Here is a 15,750-nt window from a genome sequence, read left to right on the forward strand (position 1 = left end):
AGAAAAGCTCCTCGTAGCTCAAATAGTTTCAGTGTTGCCAATTCAAGTTCAATGTCAGAGTATGATGTCAAATGTTGATGCACATATTATTCATAAGAAATATCTTTAGTAGAGGGATGACAGTAGACAAACGTAGTTAGGACAACTAGTGACTAACATCAGAGAGATCTTCTTCTAGAGGGATCTCATTAGTATACTATTGAAAACAATTGATCAATTGTATATTGCCTTTGATATTACACAAAATGTCATATATTTACCAATCAGTGTATGCCAAGCTCACTTGGGTGATGAAGAAAGTTTTCTATGTCTGCAAAGAATTCCAATGTTTGCTAAGTTCAGAAGACAATGTCTACCAAGTTCACTTGGGCGTTGAAGTGAGGTTCATAGAAGTTGAGTGTTAATCAAGCTCACTCAATTAATAAAGGAAAGTTGGATGGAACCAATGCTAACTGAGCCCACTTGCTTACCAAAGGAAGTTTGCACAGATGCAGTGTTGATAGAGTTAACTTGGTTAACATAGGAAGACCCTTTTAGTGTTAGTGTCTACCAAGTAGGGTCGAATAACAAAGGATTTTCTTGTTTTGTGATATTGAGTTTAATGGATTTGTTTGTTGGTTCTGTTAGTGTAAATAATTATTACTTACACTTTTCTTAAGTTTAGTTAAGATAAATGCATTATTTTATTATTTATTAGGTTTGACACCCAGGAGTTTGTGTACTCATACGAGTTGTCATGTTGACAACATAGGAGTAAGAAACTCTAATTTAGCACATGGTGTCTACAACATAGGAGTTAGCATCTAATTTAAGCACATAGTGTTTTCAACATCTTTACACCCGAGACACCTTTTCATACTTATCCTCTTATTGATGTACGCATATTCATGCACAATGGAGGATGTGTGCTTAGTTGTAATGCTTATCTCCTAGTTCATTCTAGAGACATTCTAGGTGCATCTTAGAGGCATTTATATACATGCACCTCTAGTGTATCAAATCAATATCAATTGCAAATCAACTGAATATCATATTGTTATTCTAAACATACTTCATTTTTTCTATTATTCTAGTTGTTGAGCTTCTTGGTCTTGGGTGAATTTTTCCCTAAGGAAAATTCTTACATGGTATCAAAGTCATAGGAGCGTCATTTCATAGCCATTAGAGACTAATATTGCTTCACCTCTCTAAGGACACCTCAATCTAGATTTGGAGTATCCACAAATATTAAGAGCGTCTAGAGCCAAAGTGGACCTCACCATTGCATTTATAGCATCGATTTGGTGAAATTTGACTATAAATTTGCCTATGTTGGGCAATAGTCAAAATTGAGGCAATTTTTTTTTCAAACTAGCAACCCATAGGCACAATTTGAAAAATTGGTATGATCTCTTCAACTCTGTACATTTAATTTTCAGATTTGCAATTTTTCATCCGTGTCTCTACATTTTTCTGAATCTACATTGTTTTTCAAATTTTTTTGTAGGTGAATATTGGAGCATGCTGGTGCAAATTAGATATTGACATCATATTGAGAAGGTAAAAAAAACCCCCAAATTAGATTTTGTTTCATCCAAATTGGACATCTAAGGCCAAATCTAGAGCCATTTTATTTTTGGAGGTGTAATGATAGCGATTCAGGAAAAATAATAACAGAAATGGTTTGAGATCTCTGTTCTTGAATTTTCTACAAATCGTAAATCCTGATTTTTTCCACTTCAAAGGCTTAGTATGGGCTCATCTGGACACATAATCAAGTTTTACTTTTCTTGAAAGTGCATAATTTTTGTCTACTTCCCAGATCTGCAATTAGATTATAGGCTTCCATAGATAGAAATACTACTTTTAGAAATAGGCCCTAAATTAGCAAGTGGATATAATGTGCTTAAATCATACATTCAGGGGGGTTGATTGATTATTTCTTCATTTTGGGGTGTGCATACATTCATCGCCTTTGGAGGTTGATTCAATTTCATCCATGGACAGGTTTCCTTGTTTGCCACATTCTTGTGGGCATTCACCAGATTGGTTCATGGCATCTAAATTCATCAATGACTTGTCGACATATGAGAAAACTTCAGAGGCAACATCCATAACATACTAAATTTGGATTCCTCTTCCATCCTTTTATCCATAGTGGGAAGCATACTTGCACCTATACTTGGTGTTTCTTCTTCCTAAAGGGAGAAATATTGTTTGTTGACATTGGATTTAGTTTTTTCTTCAAAAAATTATTATTATGAGATACTTCATCAAAGGGGGGATTTCATCAAGGGATTCTCTACTATATATGCATGATGTATGTCATAATGGGGGGTCTTGACTACTCCATCCATTCATGCATCTTTCTATATTGTACATATATCTCTTTTTTGGGGGAGGGTTTTTCCCATGAGGTTTTCCCTCTTTCTCTATTTTTAGAGAGATTGCATTGCATAGCATTGTATACATCACATTGAATTTGTACATGGGTACCTAACATGGCCTAGTAGTCGAGACCCATTATGCATTTCATCATAGCTCTTGTAAGCTTAAATGCATTCTCCTAAGTTGCACTTAAGGGGGGGTGTTAGTGTAAATAATTATTATTTGCACTTTACTTAAGTTTACTTAGGATAAATGCATTATTTTGTTATTTATTAGGTTAGACACCTAAGAGTTTGTGTACTCATATGAGTTGTCATGTTGACAACACAGGAGTAAGAAACTCTAATTTAGCACATGGTGTCCACAACACAAGAGTTAGCATCTAATTTAAGCACATGGTTTCTACAACATCTCTACACATCAGACACCTTGTCATACTTATCCTCTCATTGATTCATGTATATTCGTGCACAATGGAGGACATGTGCTTAGTTGTAATGCTTATCTCCTAGTTCATTCCAAAGACATTCTAGATGCATCTTAGAGGCTTTTATATACATGCACCTCTAGTGCATAATATCAATATCAATTGCGAGTCAACTAAATATCATATTGTTATTTTGATCATACTTCATTTGGTCTATTGTGCTAGTTGTTGAGCTTCTTGGTCTTGCGTAAATTTTTCCCTAAGGAATATTCTTATAGGTTCTAGCTGACTAAGGAGATGAATATTAATTATTCTAAGTTGTATTCAAGACCACTTGGAAATGTCTATGATATAAGTATAAGGTCAAGTTGAGGATTGAAAGTTATAATGTGTGAAGATAAAAAGATTTTTAGAGGAAGCCAATTGGAAGGCTAAGAAGAACATGCTTGTTTGGTAGGAAAACAAAAATCTGATCAGGAAGGATCAAGTATTTGAGCCAAAATTGAGATCTAAAATCAGCAATATAGTTACATCAGCAATCAAGTCATATCATTGTTACTCTCTAACCATTGTAGTAGTGTATAAGATCTCTTAATAGAGTTAGCCTAACAACTATTTGCAAATCTTCTAATAAGGTGGCATTTCTAGATTAAAGTGCATAAAGACCTCTAACAAGGCCACTCCTAACAGGGTGATTAAATCCTCTAACAGGGTCACACTAAAAATGTGTTTTGTAACCTTTAATAAGGTTGGCTCCTATTAGGGCTCACTTCAAAAGAGTGAAAATAGTAACTAGTTGCAATTGGTGGTTTTTCCCAAATTGAGTTTCCACGTTGAATCTTGGTATCACTTTTGTTCATGCTATTTATTTTATGTGTATGCAACTAAGTTAATTAAGGTTAATCACAGTTAATATTTTAAGATTTGGATGTTAAGTATGTTTTGAGTAACAATTGATATTATAGTTCTTACTGAGGTACAACATATTATTAGTGTTAACCGACTGCCTATATGTTAATTGAGTAATAACAGTTTTAGAAAAGTTTATGTTTATGATAGTATGGTCAGTCCATGGTTCGACTATCACCCAATTATATCTCCTACCCAATTATTTCCCCTATCCAAATCGCCCCTCCTATTCTAATGGGGGTGTCAGGGGGCACCTACTATTATATGGCATGAGGAGATGTAATGGGGGCCCTACAGAAGGAAGCCCTACTTAATGGGGGGGTTCAATGTAGATAAGGAGTCTCAAGGGCATGGTCCCCCCACTGGGCTAACCGAGATGGGGTGACCTAACATGCAGTATAGAGGTAGGGCACTTGATAGGATGAAATCCGGAATTTATTTTTAGGGTAAGAGATTCACCCCTCCACTCTTAGTTACTCCACTTATATTTCAACCAATTGGTATCAGAGATTTTGGTGCTTGTAGAGAATGTTTCAAGGATGTAAGAAAGATTATGTTGTCTTATAGGAGAGAGATTCCCGAGTTGAACAAAGATAACTTTGAGGCATGACAAGAAATTATGAAGGTACATTGGAAACCATCATTGATTTAGGTTTGAAATATTTGAATTCTTAGTATAAGACTCTTACTAGAACAATGACTATGGAGGAGATTTCTAAAATGAAAAATCATAACATAATGATGATTGACATTGCATCGAATCTTAACTATGTTGAATTTGATGAGATCAAAGAATGTGCTACTATGCATGAGATGTGGATAAAACTAAAGGATATCTATGGAGATGATGATAATGTGAGAAGAGCCAAGGTAGGAAGCTTGAGAGGTTAGTTTGATCAAAGGAAGATGACAGAGGATGAAAAAATTGAAAATTATGTTGACAAAATCAAAATTAGTGTCAGTAAAATCAAAGCCTCTGGACGAAAAATTGATGATCTGACAATGGTAAGAAAGGTACTCAGAACCCTTCTTCCTATCTATGTAATCAGAGTGTTAACTATTCAAGAGATGAGATGTGATCCAAATGATAAGATAATCTTGGATGCTCTAGTGGGAATATTGATAACATTTGAGCTAGATAACTATGATAATTATGTTCCTAGTTCTAGCAATCTTGACTTTACATTTGAAGCCAAGTTGTCACTCAAGAAGAAAGATGCAAAGTCTAAAGGAAAACAATCTAAAAGTAAAGAGGAAGATAGTTCTGATAGTGATCTTGAATCCATTGAAGCATTTCTTACAAGAAGATATCCTAAAGGCAAAGGAACGTACAAAGGTAAAATTCCACTAATCTATTTTTCTTGTGAAGAAGTTGGTCACATTGCTACAAGGTGTCCAAATAGAGAAGACAAAGATGAAAAGAACAAAAAAAAACATAGGCAAGAAGGATTTCATAAGCTATAAGGACTACAAGGACAAAAGTAAGAAGTCTTGTTTCATGGCTATAGATTCAGATAGTAGTGATGATGATGAAATGGTCTATATTTTTATGAAAGATGAATACAATGATGAAGAAGATGAAACGACACTTATTTCTCATGCTAGCAAAAATGATACATGGATTATTGATAGTGGTTGTTCTCATCATATAAATGGTGATAAAACAAAGTTTGAATATATGGAACACTATGATGGTGGAAGTGTAAGATTTGGAGACAATGAATTATGTTGCATAAAATGAAAAGGTTGTATTTCTCTAACCAATGAACTTAGATATGACAATGCTTATTGGTTTGAAGGATTGAAACACAATCTAGTGAGTGTGGCACAAGTTAATAACATTGGATTCAAGGTCAAATTCATGAATGATAAGACTAGGCTACTAGATGGAAAAGGAGATCTAATTGGGTCTAGTAACCAAAAAAAAGGTGACTTATTCTACCTAGATCTTAGTGAAAGTTCATGTTTCATTGCTTGAGTAGAAGAAAGATGGTTATGGCATAAAAGGTTATGTCATGTAAACTTTAATAATTTGGTCAAGATAAGAAAAAAAAAAAAAGAGTAATAGGTATTCCTAGTTTGAGGAAACCTAATATGAGCCTATGCAAAAATTATCAAATTGGTATGATGGGCAAGATAAGTTTCAAGAGCAAGAACTATCATTATGAAGAAGTCTTGGAGCTGGTTCATATAGATCTTTGTGGACCTATTGGTGTTGAGATCTATAATAGAGATAAGTATTTTATTTTATTTGTTGATGATTACTCTAGAATGATGACACTAATGTATCTAAAAGATAAGTCTAAAGCTTTTCAAAAGTTTAAGTGGTATCTGACAATAGTTGAGAAGGAAACATGAAAGAAGTTGAAATGTTTGAGATCAGATAGAGGAGGTGAATTCATTTCTAATGAATTAAATAAATTTTGCATCAAAAGAGGAATCAAAAGACAAGTATCAGCCCCTGATACACCTTAGTAGAATGGTATAGTAGAAAGAAGGAATAGATCAATCATGGATTGTGCAAGAACCTTGATGATAGAAAAGAATTGTAAGAATTTTCCTTAGAGAAAAATTCACCCAAGATCAAGGAGCACAATCACAAGCACACAATAGATAAAGAGAGTATGATCAAGATGAAAATGCTTAGTATTATCAGAAGCATGTACATACACACTAGGAGAGGCTGCATATAAAGGCCGCTAAGATGCATCTAGAATGTGTCTAGAAAGAACTAGGAGATAAGCATGACAACTAAGCACATATCTTCCACAATAAGAGGATAAGCACAATGAGGTTTCTAGAATGTTGTAGACACCATGTGATCAAATAATATGCTAACTCCTAAGTGTAGACAACATGTGCATAATTAGAGTGCAAACTCCTATATTGTCAACACGACAACTCACAAGAGTACGTATACTCCTAGGTGATTAATAAATAAATAATAAAAATATGCATTAACCTAAGTAAACTTAAGTAAGTGTAAATAGTAAATAATTATTTACACTAACACTCCCCTTAAGTGCAACTTAGGGGAATGCCCTTAAGCTTACATGATCTAGGATGAAATGCATGATGGGTCTCGGCTACTAGGCCATGAAAGGTAGTGTACCGATCAGTGAGAAATGCTACAATGTAGAAGTTGATCCATGACTACTGTATAATGTTCCTCACCTTTCAAAGAAATAATGGAAAAGGTACAAGTGAGATGCTTTGCCTATGTGTGGAAAGAATCTTGATGATTAAGGTATCTTTAAAACCTATTCAAGTGTCCCTATGGTCGATGTTGATGGTTGCTCCCTCCAAGACTGTTGAAAAGAACATGTGCACATAAAGCAAGGATCCATGTAGAACCTATCTCAAAGAACCAATAGTCTCCTCAAATGATCAAGAGACCTCTTGCAACTATTGTAAATAAGTATCCACAATCACATTAGCCTATAAAGACTGATCATGTAGAGAATGGACATGAGGGTTAGAGTGGGCCCTCACAACAACTGTAGAAGGATCGTCCTCATCAAAGAGAAGCTGAATATCATCAAAGAAGTCCTTCCAATCTGTTGTGTGTGACTCGAAAAACAAACTTGAAATATTAGTTAAAAACTCATCACCTGAGGCTAGAAATGGAAGACATAGTGTACCCTACTGTGCTAAAGTACATGAATCTTTCACTACAACAATAGATGAAGAATTCACCTCAAAGAGAAGATGAAAATCATCAATAGTGTCTCCCACATTGTCAATGAAGTTGGAGGAAGACAGTGGGAAGGTGGGAAGGAAGTCGTCACATGAAGGTAAAGTAGGAAGACATGAAGGGTCCTATTGCACTGAATTTGAAGCATCTATGGCTCAAACTAGATCAAAAGAATCAACAGGAGAATCAAGAAGTGAGATCTAAATTGGAGTTGAAGGTACCATAACTGGAGTGACTAGATGTAGAATGTCCTTTAGAAATGGAGGAACACATGGATCTCCATATGCTTCCCAAAGAGCCATCCAAACATCATGAGGAAAACTTTCCATAAGAAGAGGAGCAAAGGATTTCTTACTCATACTATTATACATAAATACAAGAAGTTTAGAAAGATATTTGAATGAAGGTAGTATTTTTGAGCAAAGAGAAGGAATCACTTCCTAATGTTCTCTTAGATGATCAAGCATCAAAGCACTCCATATCTGATAGTTCCTTGGTGTCAATTTTGGTCTTATACCTAACTGACATATGTGACAAGCCTCCATGAGATCAATGAATGTATGCAAGGGTGGGAAGGAAGTCGTCACATGAAGGTAAAGTAGGAAGACATGAAGGGTCCTATTGCACTGAATTTGAAGCATCTATGGCTCAAACTAGATCAAAAGAATCAATAGGAGAATCAAGAAGTGAGATCTAAATTGGAGTTGAAGGTACCATAACTGGAGTGACTAGATGTAGAATGTCCTTTAGAAATGGAGGAACACATGGATCTCCATATGCTTCCCAAAGAGCCATCCAAACATCATGAGGAAAACTTTCCATAAGAAGAGGAGCAAAGGATTTCTTACTCATACTATTATACATAAATACAAGAAGAAGTTTTGAGCAAAGAGAAGGAATCACTTCCTAATGTTCTCTTAGATGATCAAGCATCAAAGCACTCCATATCTGATAGTTCCTTGGTGTCAATTTTGGTCTTATACCTAACTGACATATGTGACAAGCCTCCATGAGATCAATGAATGTATGCACCCCCCAAAATATAGAAATAATCAATCAACCCCCCCAATGTATGATTTGGCACTTAGTGCAATAGCCGCATGCCAATTTAGGGCCTATTTCCAAAAGTAGTATTTATGTCCACAAAACCTATAATCTAATTGTAGATCTATAAAGCAGACAAAAATATATGCATGTTCAAAAAAAATAGAACCTATTTTGGAGTCCAGATGAGCCCGTACCAAGCATTTGAAGTGGCAAAAATCAAGATTTGTGACTTGTAGAAAAATTTAGGAACATAGATCTCAAACCACCTGCACCAATGTGTAGATCACAAAATTTTACCTCAAAACAAAAAAAAAATCTCGCAAAAAGGAGTCCATATGAGGAAGATATTGCTATTTGAAAATTGCTGTTGTTATTATTTTTCTTGAATCGCTACCACACCTCCAAATATCAAAAGGCTCTAGATTTTGCCTCAGATGTCTAATTTGGATGAAACAAAATCTGATTTTGGGGTATTTTGACCTTCTAAATATGATACAAATATCTAATTTACACCAAAAAACTTCAATCCTCACCTACAAAATATCTCCCCTACAGGCCTGATAGCCAATTTTTCTGGAAACATAATGCAAATCCAATTATTTTTGTAGAGAGGTAGATGAAAAAAATGCAGATCTAAAAATTAAATGTATAGATTTGAAATGATCATACCAGTTTTACAAATTGGGCCTTTGGATTTCCAGTTTGCAAAAAGAAATTTTTCCTCAATTTTGATTATTGCCCAACATAGGAAAATTTATAGTCAATTCACCGAATCAATGCACTAGACATAGTGGTGAGGTCCGCTTTGGCTCTAGACACTCCCAATTTCTGTGAATTCTCTGGATCTTTGGATCAAAGATGCTGAAGCAACAATGATCTCAAATGACTAGTGATGAGAATTTCCCCAAGCTCTAATACCATGTAAGAATTTGCCTTAGAGAAAAATTCACCCAAGATCAAGGAGCATAAGCACAAGCACATAATAGACCAAGAGAGTATGATCAATATGAAAATGCTTTACTACTATTAGAAACATGTACATACACACTAGGAGAGCCTATATAAAAAGGCCTCTAAAATGCATCTAGAATGTGTTCATAAAGAACTAGGAGATAAACATGACAACTAAGCACATATCCTCCACAAAATAAGAGGATAAACACGATGAGGTGTCTAGATTATTGTAAACACCATGTGGTCAAATAATGTGCTAACTCCTAAGTATAGACAACATGTACATAATTAGAGTGTAAACTCCTATGTTTCCAACATGACAACTCATAAGAGTACACATACTCCTAGGTGACTAATAAATAAATAATAAAAATCTACATTAACCTAAGTAAAATTAAGTAAGTGTAAATAGTAAATACTTATTTACACCAACAAGAATGTTGCAATAAAATATTGGAAGGAAGTAATTAGTACAACTATTCATACCTTAAATAGAGTATAGTTGGAGAAAGTCTCAAATCAGACTCCTTATGAATTATGGTATGGCTACAAATCTAATGTAAGTTACTTGAAAGTATTTGGTAGAAAATATTATATTTTGAAAGAAACTACGAAAGGTAAATTTGATGTCAAAAGTGATGAAGGAATATTCCTAAGATACTCCAACAAAAGTAAAGCATACAAATGTTTGAATCTAACTACTCATAAGATTATAAAAAGTGCACATGTAAAGATTGATGAGTTTGTAGAAAAGAGTGAAGAAGAGAGCAATAAAAAACCTGAAGATTACAGAAAGTTTATCCACTTTGAACCTAATACATTGCCTAATCCAATTAGACGTCAACAAAATTCACCCCCTAAGTCCACAAAATATCCATAAGCACCCAAGGTGTAGCCAGTGAAACTTGAGTCACAGTCTGAGGCTACCAAATTGTAGCTAGTGCAATTTGAGTCTAAATTTGAAGGACCGAGTCACAAATAGTGGGACTCACACATGATATTGAATATCATGGTGAGGCAAGTGGAACAAGTCCTAAATCCAAAGTACCTATATTATCAAGATATGTTAGAATGTACCATGCACCTGAACAGTTCATTAGAGACAAGTTATAAGGTATAATGACAAGGAATACATTGAAAGGTACATGTTTTCTTATTGAATTTGAACCTAGAACAATTAAAGATGCTTTGGATAATGAAAGTTGGATTCAAACAATGAATGAAGAGATCAAATAGATAGAAAGGAATAAGACCTAGACTCTTGTTCCTAGACCCAAGGATAAAAATGGAATTGGCACTAAGTGGTTTTTCAGAAATAAGATGAATGAAGATGGAGAAGTTACAAGAAACAAAGCAAGGTTAGTATGAAAAGGTTATTCTCAAGAGTAAGGTATTTATTATGGTGAAACTTTTGTTCTTGTTACCAAATTAGAAGGTTTTAGGACTCTACTTTCTCATGCTGAATTTAAAGTATATCAGATGTATTTTGAATCTATATTCTTGAATGTAATTCTAGAAGAAGAAGTTTACATAGAACAACCTAAAAGTTTTGTAGATTTTAGCAAAAAGGAAATGGTTTGTAAATTTTGAAAAGCATTGTATGCTCTCAAAAAAGCTCTTAGATTTTGGTATGAAATACTTCATAATTATTTGATAAAGATTAGTTTTCAAAGGACAAATGATAACAACGACCTTTACATCAAAGAAGGACTAGACAAGAAGATTATGTTGGAAAAAATCTTTATGGATGATACATTATTTACTAGAAATAATGATTTATGAAAATATTTTTCATAGGAAATGAGTAAGGAATTTGAGATGTCAATATTTGGAGAAATCAAATTCTTTGTTGGTTTTCATATTCAATAGAAGAAAGATGGTATCTACATTACTCAATCTATGTATATCAAGGAGATACTAAAGAAGTTTGGAATAAAGGATTCAAGACCAATTGGAACACCTATGTGTACTATAAATAAGCTTTCAAAAGATTATTATTCCAAGGAGGTAGATCAGAAAACATACAGATCAATGATTGGAAAACTTTAGTATGTTGTACATATATGGCCTGATATTGCTCTTGTAGTTGGCATGGTTACAAGATTTTCAGTTAATCCTAAAGAAAATCATATGATGGCAACAAAGAGAATCATGAGGTATCTGAAGGGTACTAAAGACTATGGATTATGGTACAAAAAGGAGGCAATTTAGATTTGAAAGTCTTCATTGATGTAGATTGGGTAGGAAGTATTGATGATAGGAAGAATGCCAATGGTGGAGCATTCTTTCTTGGTAAGAGACTAGTGTCTTAGATAAGTTAGAAGCAAAACTGCATTTCTCAATCTACAATAGAGGTAGAGAATGTTGTAGTAGTAGTTAATTGTTCCAATGTTGTTTGGTTCAAGTGACCATTGACAAGTATGAAAATAGAAATTAGGGATCTAGTGGTTATCTTTTGTGCTAACACTGGTGCAATAAATATATCAAAGAATCTTGTGATGCATACCAAGACCAAGCACATTGCAATAAAATATCATTTTTTGGGAGAATTAGTGCAAGAGAAAGAAGTAAGATTGGAATATGTGAATACTAAAGAATAAATTGTAGACATATTCACAAAGCCATTACCTAAGGATGCATTTTTATATCTAAGAGGTAAGTTATGGTTATTCCCCTATCCAAACCTCACTAAAACAACATTTAGTAATGTATCAACCAGAGCATGTTGAAGATCAATCAAGTTGATGAAGTAATGAAAGGGTGAATTGCATTTGAATCTGTACATTAGGTACATTGATATTCATTGAGTATTGTCTTTGGCATAAGATGTCAAAGAGGGAGATTTTGTGTCATATCAAAATTTTTTTTTTTGAAGATGTCAAAGAGGATAAACTTGGTTTGATAACAAAGAGGGATAGTTTTCTATCAAAAGGAGATGTTGAAAATAAAGTTTACTAATAGAGGGAGAAACTGAAGTTAGAGGGAGTTGACACTAATTGAGGCAGTTCTCATGGATGAGAATCAAAATAAAACTAAAGATATTTTCCTTACTTTATTTTGTTCTAAAATTTGATTGTATTATGACACATTGTGTTTCCATCAATGCCAAAGATGGAGATTATTGAAAATAATTGATCAATTTTATATTGTCTTTGATGTTACAAAAAATGTCATATCTTTACTAGTCAGTGCATGTTGAGCTCACTTAGGCGATGATGACAATTTCCTATGTCTACTAAGCATTCTAGTGTTTACTAAGTTAAGAAGACATTGTCTACTAAGTTTTCTCAGGCATCAAAGAGAAGCTTGTAGAAGTTCAGTGTTAATTGTGCTTACTTAGTTAAGATAGGAAATTTGATGGAACTAGTGCTAATAGAGGTCAGTCAGCTACCAAAGGAAGTTTGCAAAGATGTAGTGTTAATCAAGTTCACTTGATTAACACAGGAAGACCATGTTAGTGTTGGTTTCTACCAAGTAGGGTCAACTAACAAAGAATTTTCTTGTTTTGGCATATTGAGTTTAATGGATTTGATTTTTGGTTCTAGCCAACTGAGGAGACATTTATTAATTATTCTAAGATGTATTCAATCTAAATTGATAATGTGTATGATATATGTATAAGGTCAAGTTGAAGATTGAAAGTGAAAATGTGTGGAAGATAAGAAGATGCTTAGAGGAATAATAAGAATAAGAAGAATATTCTTGTTGGGCAGAAAAGATTAATCTGATTAGGAAGGATCAAGTATTCGAGTCTGAATTGAGATCTAAAATAAAAAATATAATTGCATCAACAATTAGTTCATATCATTGTTACTCTCTAACCATTGTTGCAGTATATCAAATCTCTTAATAGAGTATACTAACAACTATTTGCCAAATCCTCTAACAAGGTGGCATTTCTAGATTGAAGTGTCTAAAGAACTCTAACAAGGCCACTCCTAAAAGGGTGATTAAATCTTATAACATGGTCACACCTAATAGCATTTTTTGTAACCTTTAACATGGTCGTCTCCTAATAGGGTTCACTTTAGAAGAGTGAAAAATAATAACTATTCGTAATTGGTGGATTTTCCCAAATTGGTTTTCCACGTTAAATCTTGGGGTCACTTGTGTTCATTCTATTTCTTTTATGTGTATATAACTAAGTTAATTAATGTTAATCAGAGTTAATATATTAAGATTTGCATGTTTAGTATTTTTCGAGTAATAGTTGCTATTATAGTGCTTTTTGACTTACAACATATTGTTAGTGTTAACCAAGTGCCTATGTGTTAATTGAGTAACATTAATTTCAACAAAGTTTATTTTTTGTATTGACATCTAAGGTACCTTGAATTTATTTTTGTGGTAATTGGTTCACCCCTCCCCTCTTAGTTACTCCTTTTATATTTCTAACATATACTAAGCAATAGTAGAATGTCAAAGTTAGGATAACTAGTGATTGGCACAAAAGAGATCATCTTTGAGAGGAATCTCATCAGTAAACTAAGTCATAGTAGACAGGAGTAGTTAGGAAAAAAGGTGAGTGATGAAAAAATATATCTTATTTAAGAGGAATCTCATTAGTAGACTAAGTGACAATAGACATACATGGTTAGAAAAACTGTGATTGAGACAAAAGAGATCCTCTAGATCCATAGGGTGTTGGCCCCTAGATTATGACTAGTTTTAATCCATGCAGGCTCAAGTAGAGTCTCAAAGATAACTAAGAGTGTATGTATGAGTGAAAAAATAAATTAAAGTAGGAATGTGAAGTACCAAAAGTAGAAAAGCAATTGTACAATAGCTAGAAGATGCATTGCAAGATGTAACATTTGAAAAAAGAGGTGCCTATATACCAGGTTGTCACCTTCTTGGTAGAGATTCTATTTTTGCTACCATGATGCCTATTTTCTAGGTTTTCATTACTGGAACTCTTTTTTTTTTTTTTTTTGTTGTATATTTTAAATTTTTTTGGTATTATCAAGGTGCATATTGCTATGTTTTCATCAAGATAATAGATTTTTTCCCTTTTTGCAATTTTTAGACCTTTTTCAAGACATTTAGATATGTACAAAGAGATTCAAATAATATTAGCTATATAATTATTTCAGAGGAAGGGTATTGTTTGGCTCCTTGAGTGATTCTCCTTTAGTAGTTGAGAGTTTATAAGCACTTGATACAAACACTGCAACAATAATGTGTGGACCAAGCTAGTTGGCTTCAAACTTTCCCTTATGTACTCAATGATATTGATTCTTAGGGTTTTCCCTCAGAATGAGGTCACCCACTTGAAATTCCCTTGGTTTAAATTTCTTAGTGTAGATTTTGGACATCTACTTTTGGTTAGCTTGTAGATGATTGAATTCTAGTTGCCGACATTCATCTAGTAGTTCTAACTCTTGTAGCCCAAATATTCTATAGTCAACATCAATAATGAGGCCCTACAAAGAGACTCACAAAGTAGGAATCTCGACCTCAATTGGAAGCACATCATCTTCTCCATGTACTAAAGCAAAAGGCACTAGTCCTGTAGGAGTTTTGATACTTTTTTTGTAAGCTGATAGAGCCGAATTGATTTGAAGGTGTTAGTCCCTTTAGGATTTGTTAACTATGCAATGCAAGATTTTGAGGATAGCCTTATTGGATGCTTTTTCTTGTTCATTACCCTGGAGATAGTAGATGGAAGACTAATGTTGCATGATTTTGAACTTTGAACATAGTTCTTTTAGATATTTGATTTGAATCATCCTCCATTGTCAATAATAATGGAGGATGGTATACCATACCTACAAATGATGTAGTTGAGAATGAATAAAGCTTACCATTAGCCTCATCAAGAGGGACTACCTCTACCCACTTTATGAAGTAGCTTGCAACTATTATGATGAACTTGTGTCCATTCAAAGTAAATGGATGAATCTAACCCACAAAATTAGAGGCCCATTAAATCCCTAGCTAGAGCATGAATCATATTTCTATGAAGTTGACACTGCTTATATGACTTGGAATAACTCATTGCCTCGTTCTCCATTTCCATCTAATTTAATAACCATCTCTAATAATTTTATGAGCTAATGTTAGGCCATTTGAATGTCATCTACAAATTCCTTCATGTACCTCAATTAATACACATTTCAATTCTTTGGGTTCTAGACATCTAAGGAGCGCACTATCAAGACCTCTCCTAAATAATTTGTTAGCGATGATGACATACTTAGAAGAATTTCAAATAAGGTGATGTTTCTCATTCTGGGTCAGAGTTTTCAGAACAATTTGGTCACACAAGTAGGAGTATATGTGGTGGCAGTGAGATGAATCATGTCCTATGACAGAATAGATCATTCAGGACTTAGGGGAATCATAGGTAGGG

Source organism: Cupressus sempervirens, chromosome 6 (genome assembly GCF_028749045.1).
Source record: "Cupressus sempervirens isolate cs-2001-9-10 chromosome 6, ASM2874904v1, whole genome shotgun sequence".
NCBI lineage: Eukaryota > Viridiplantae > Streptophyta > Pinopsida > Cupressales > Cupressaceae > Cupressus > Cupressus sempervirens.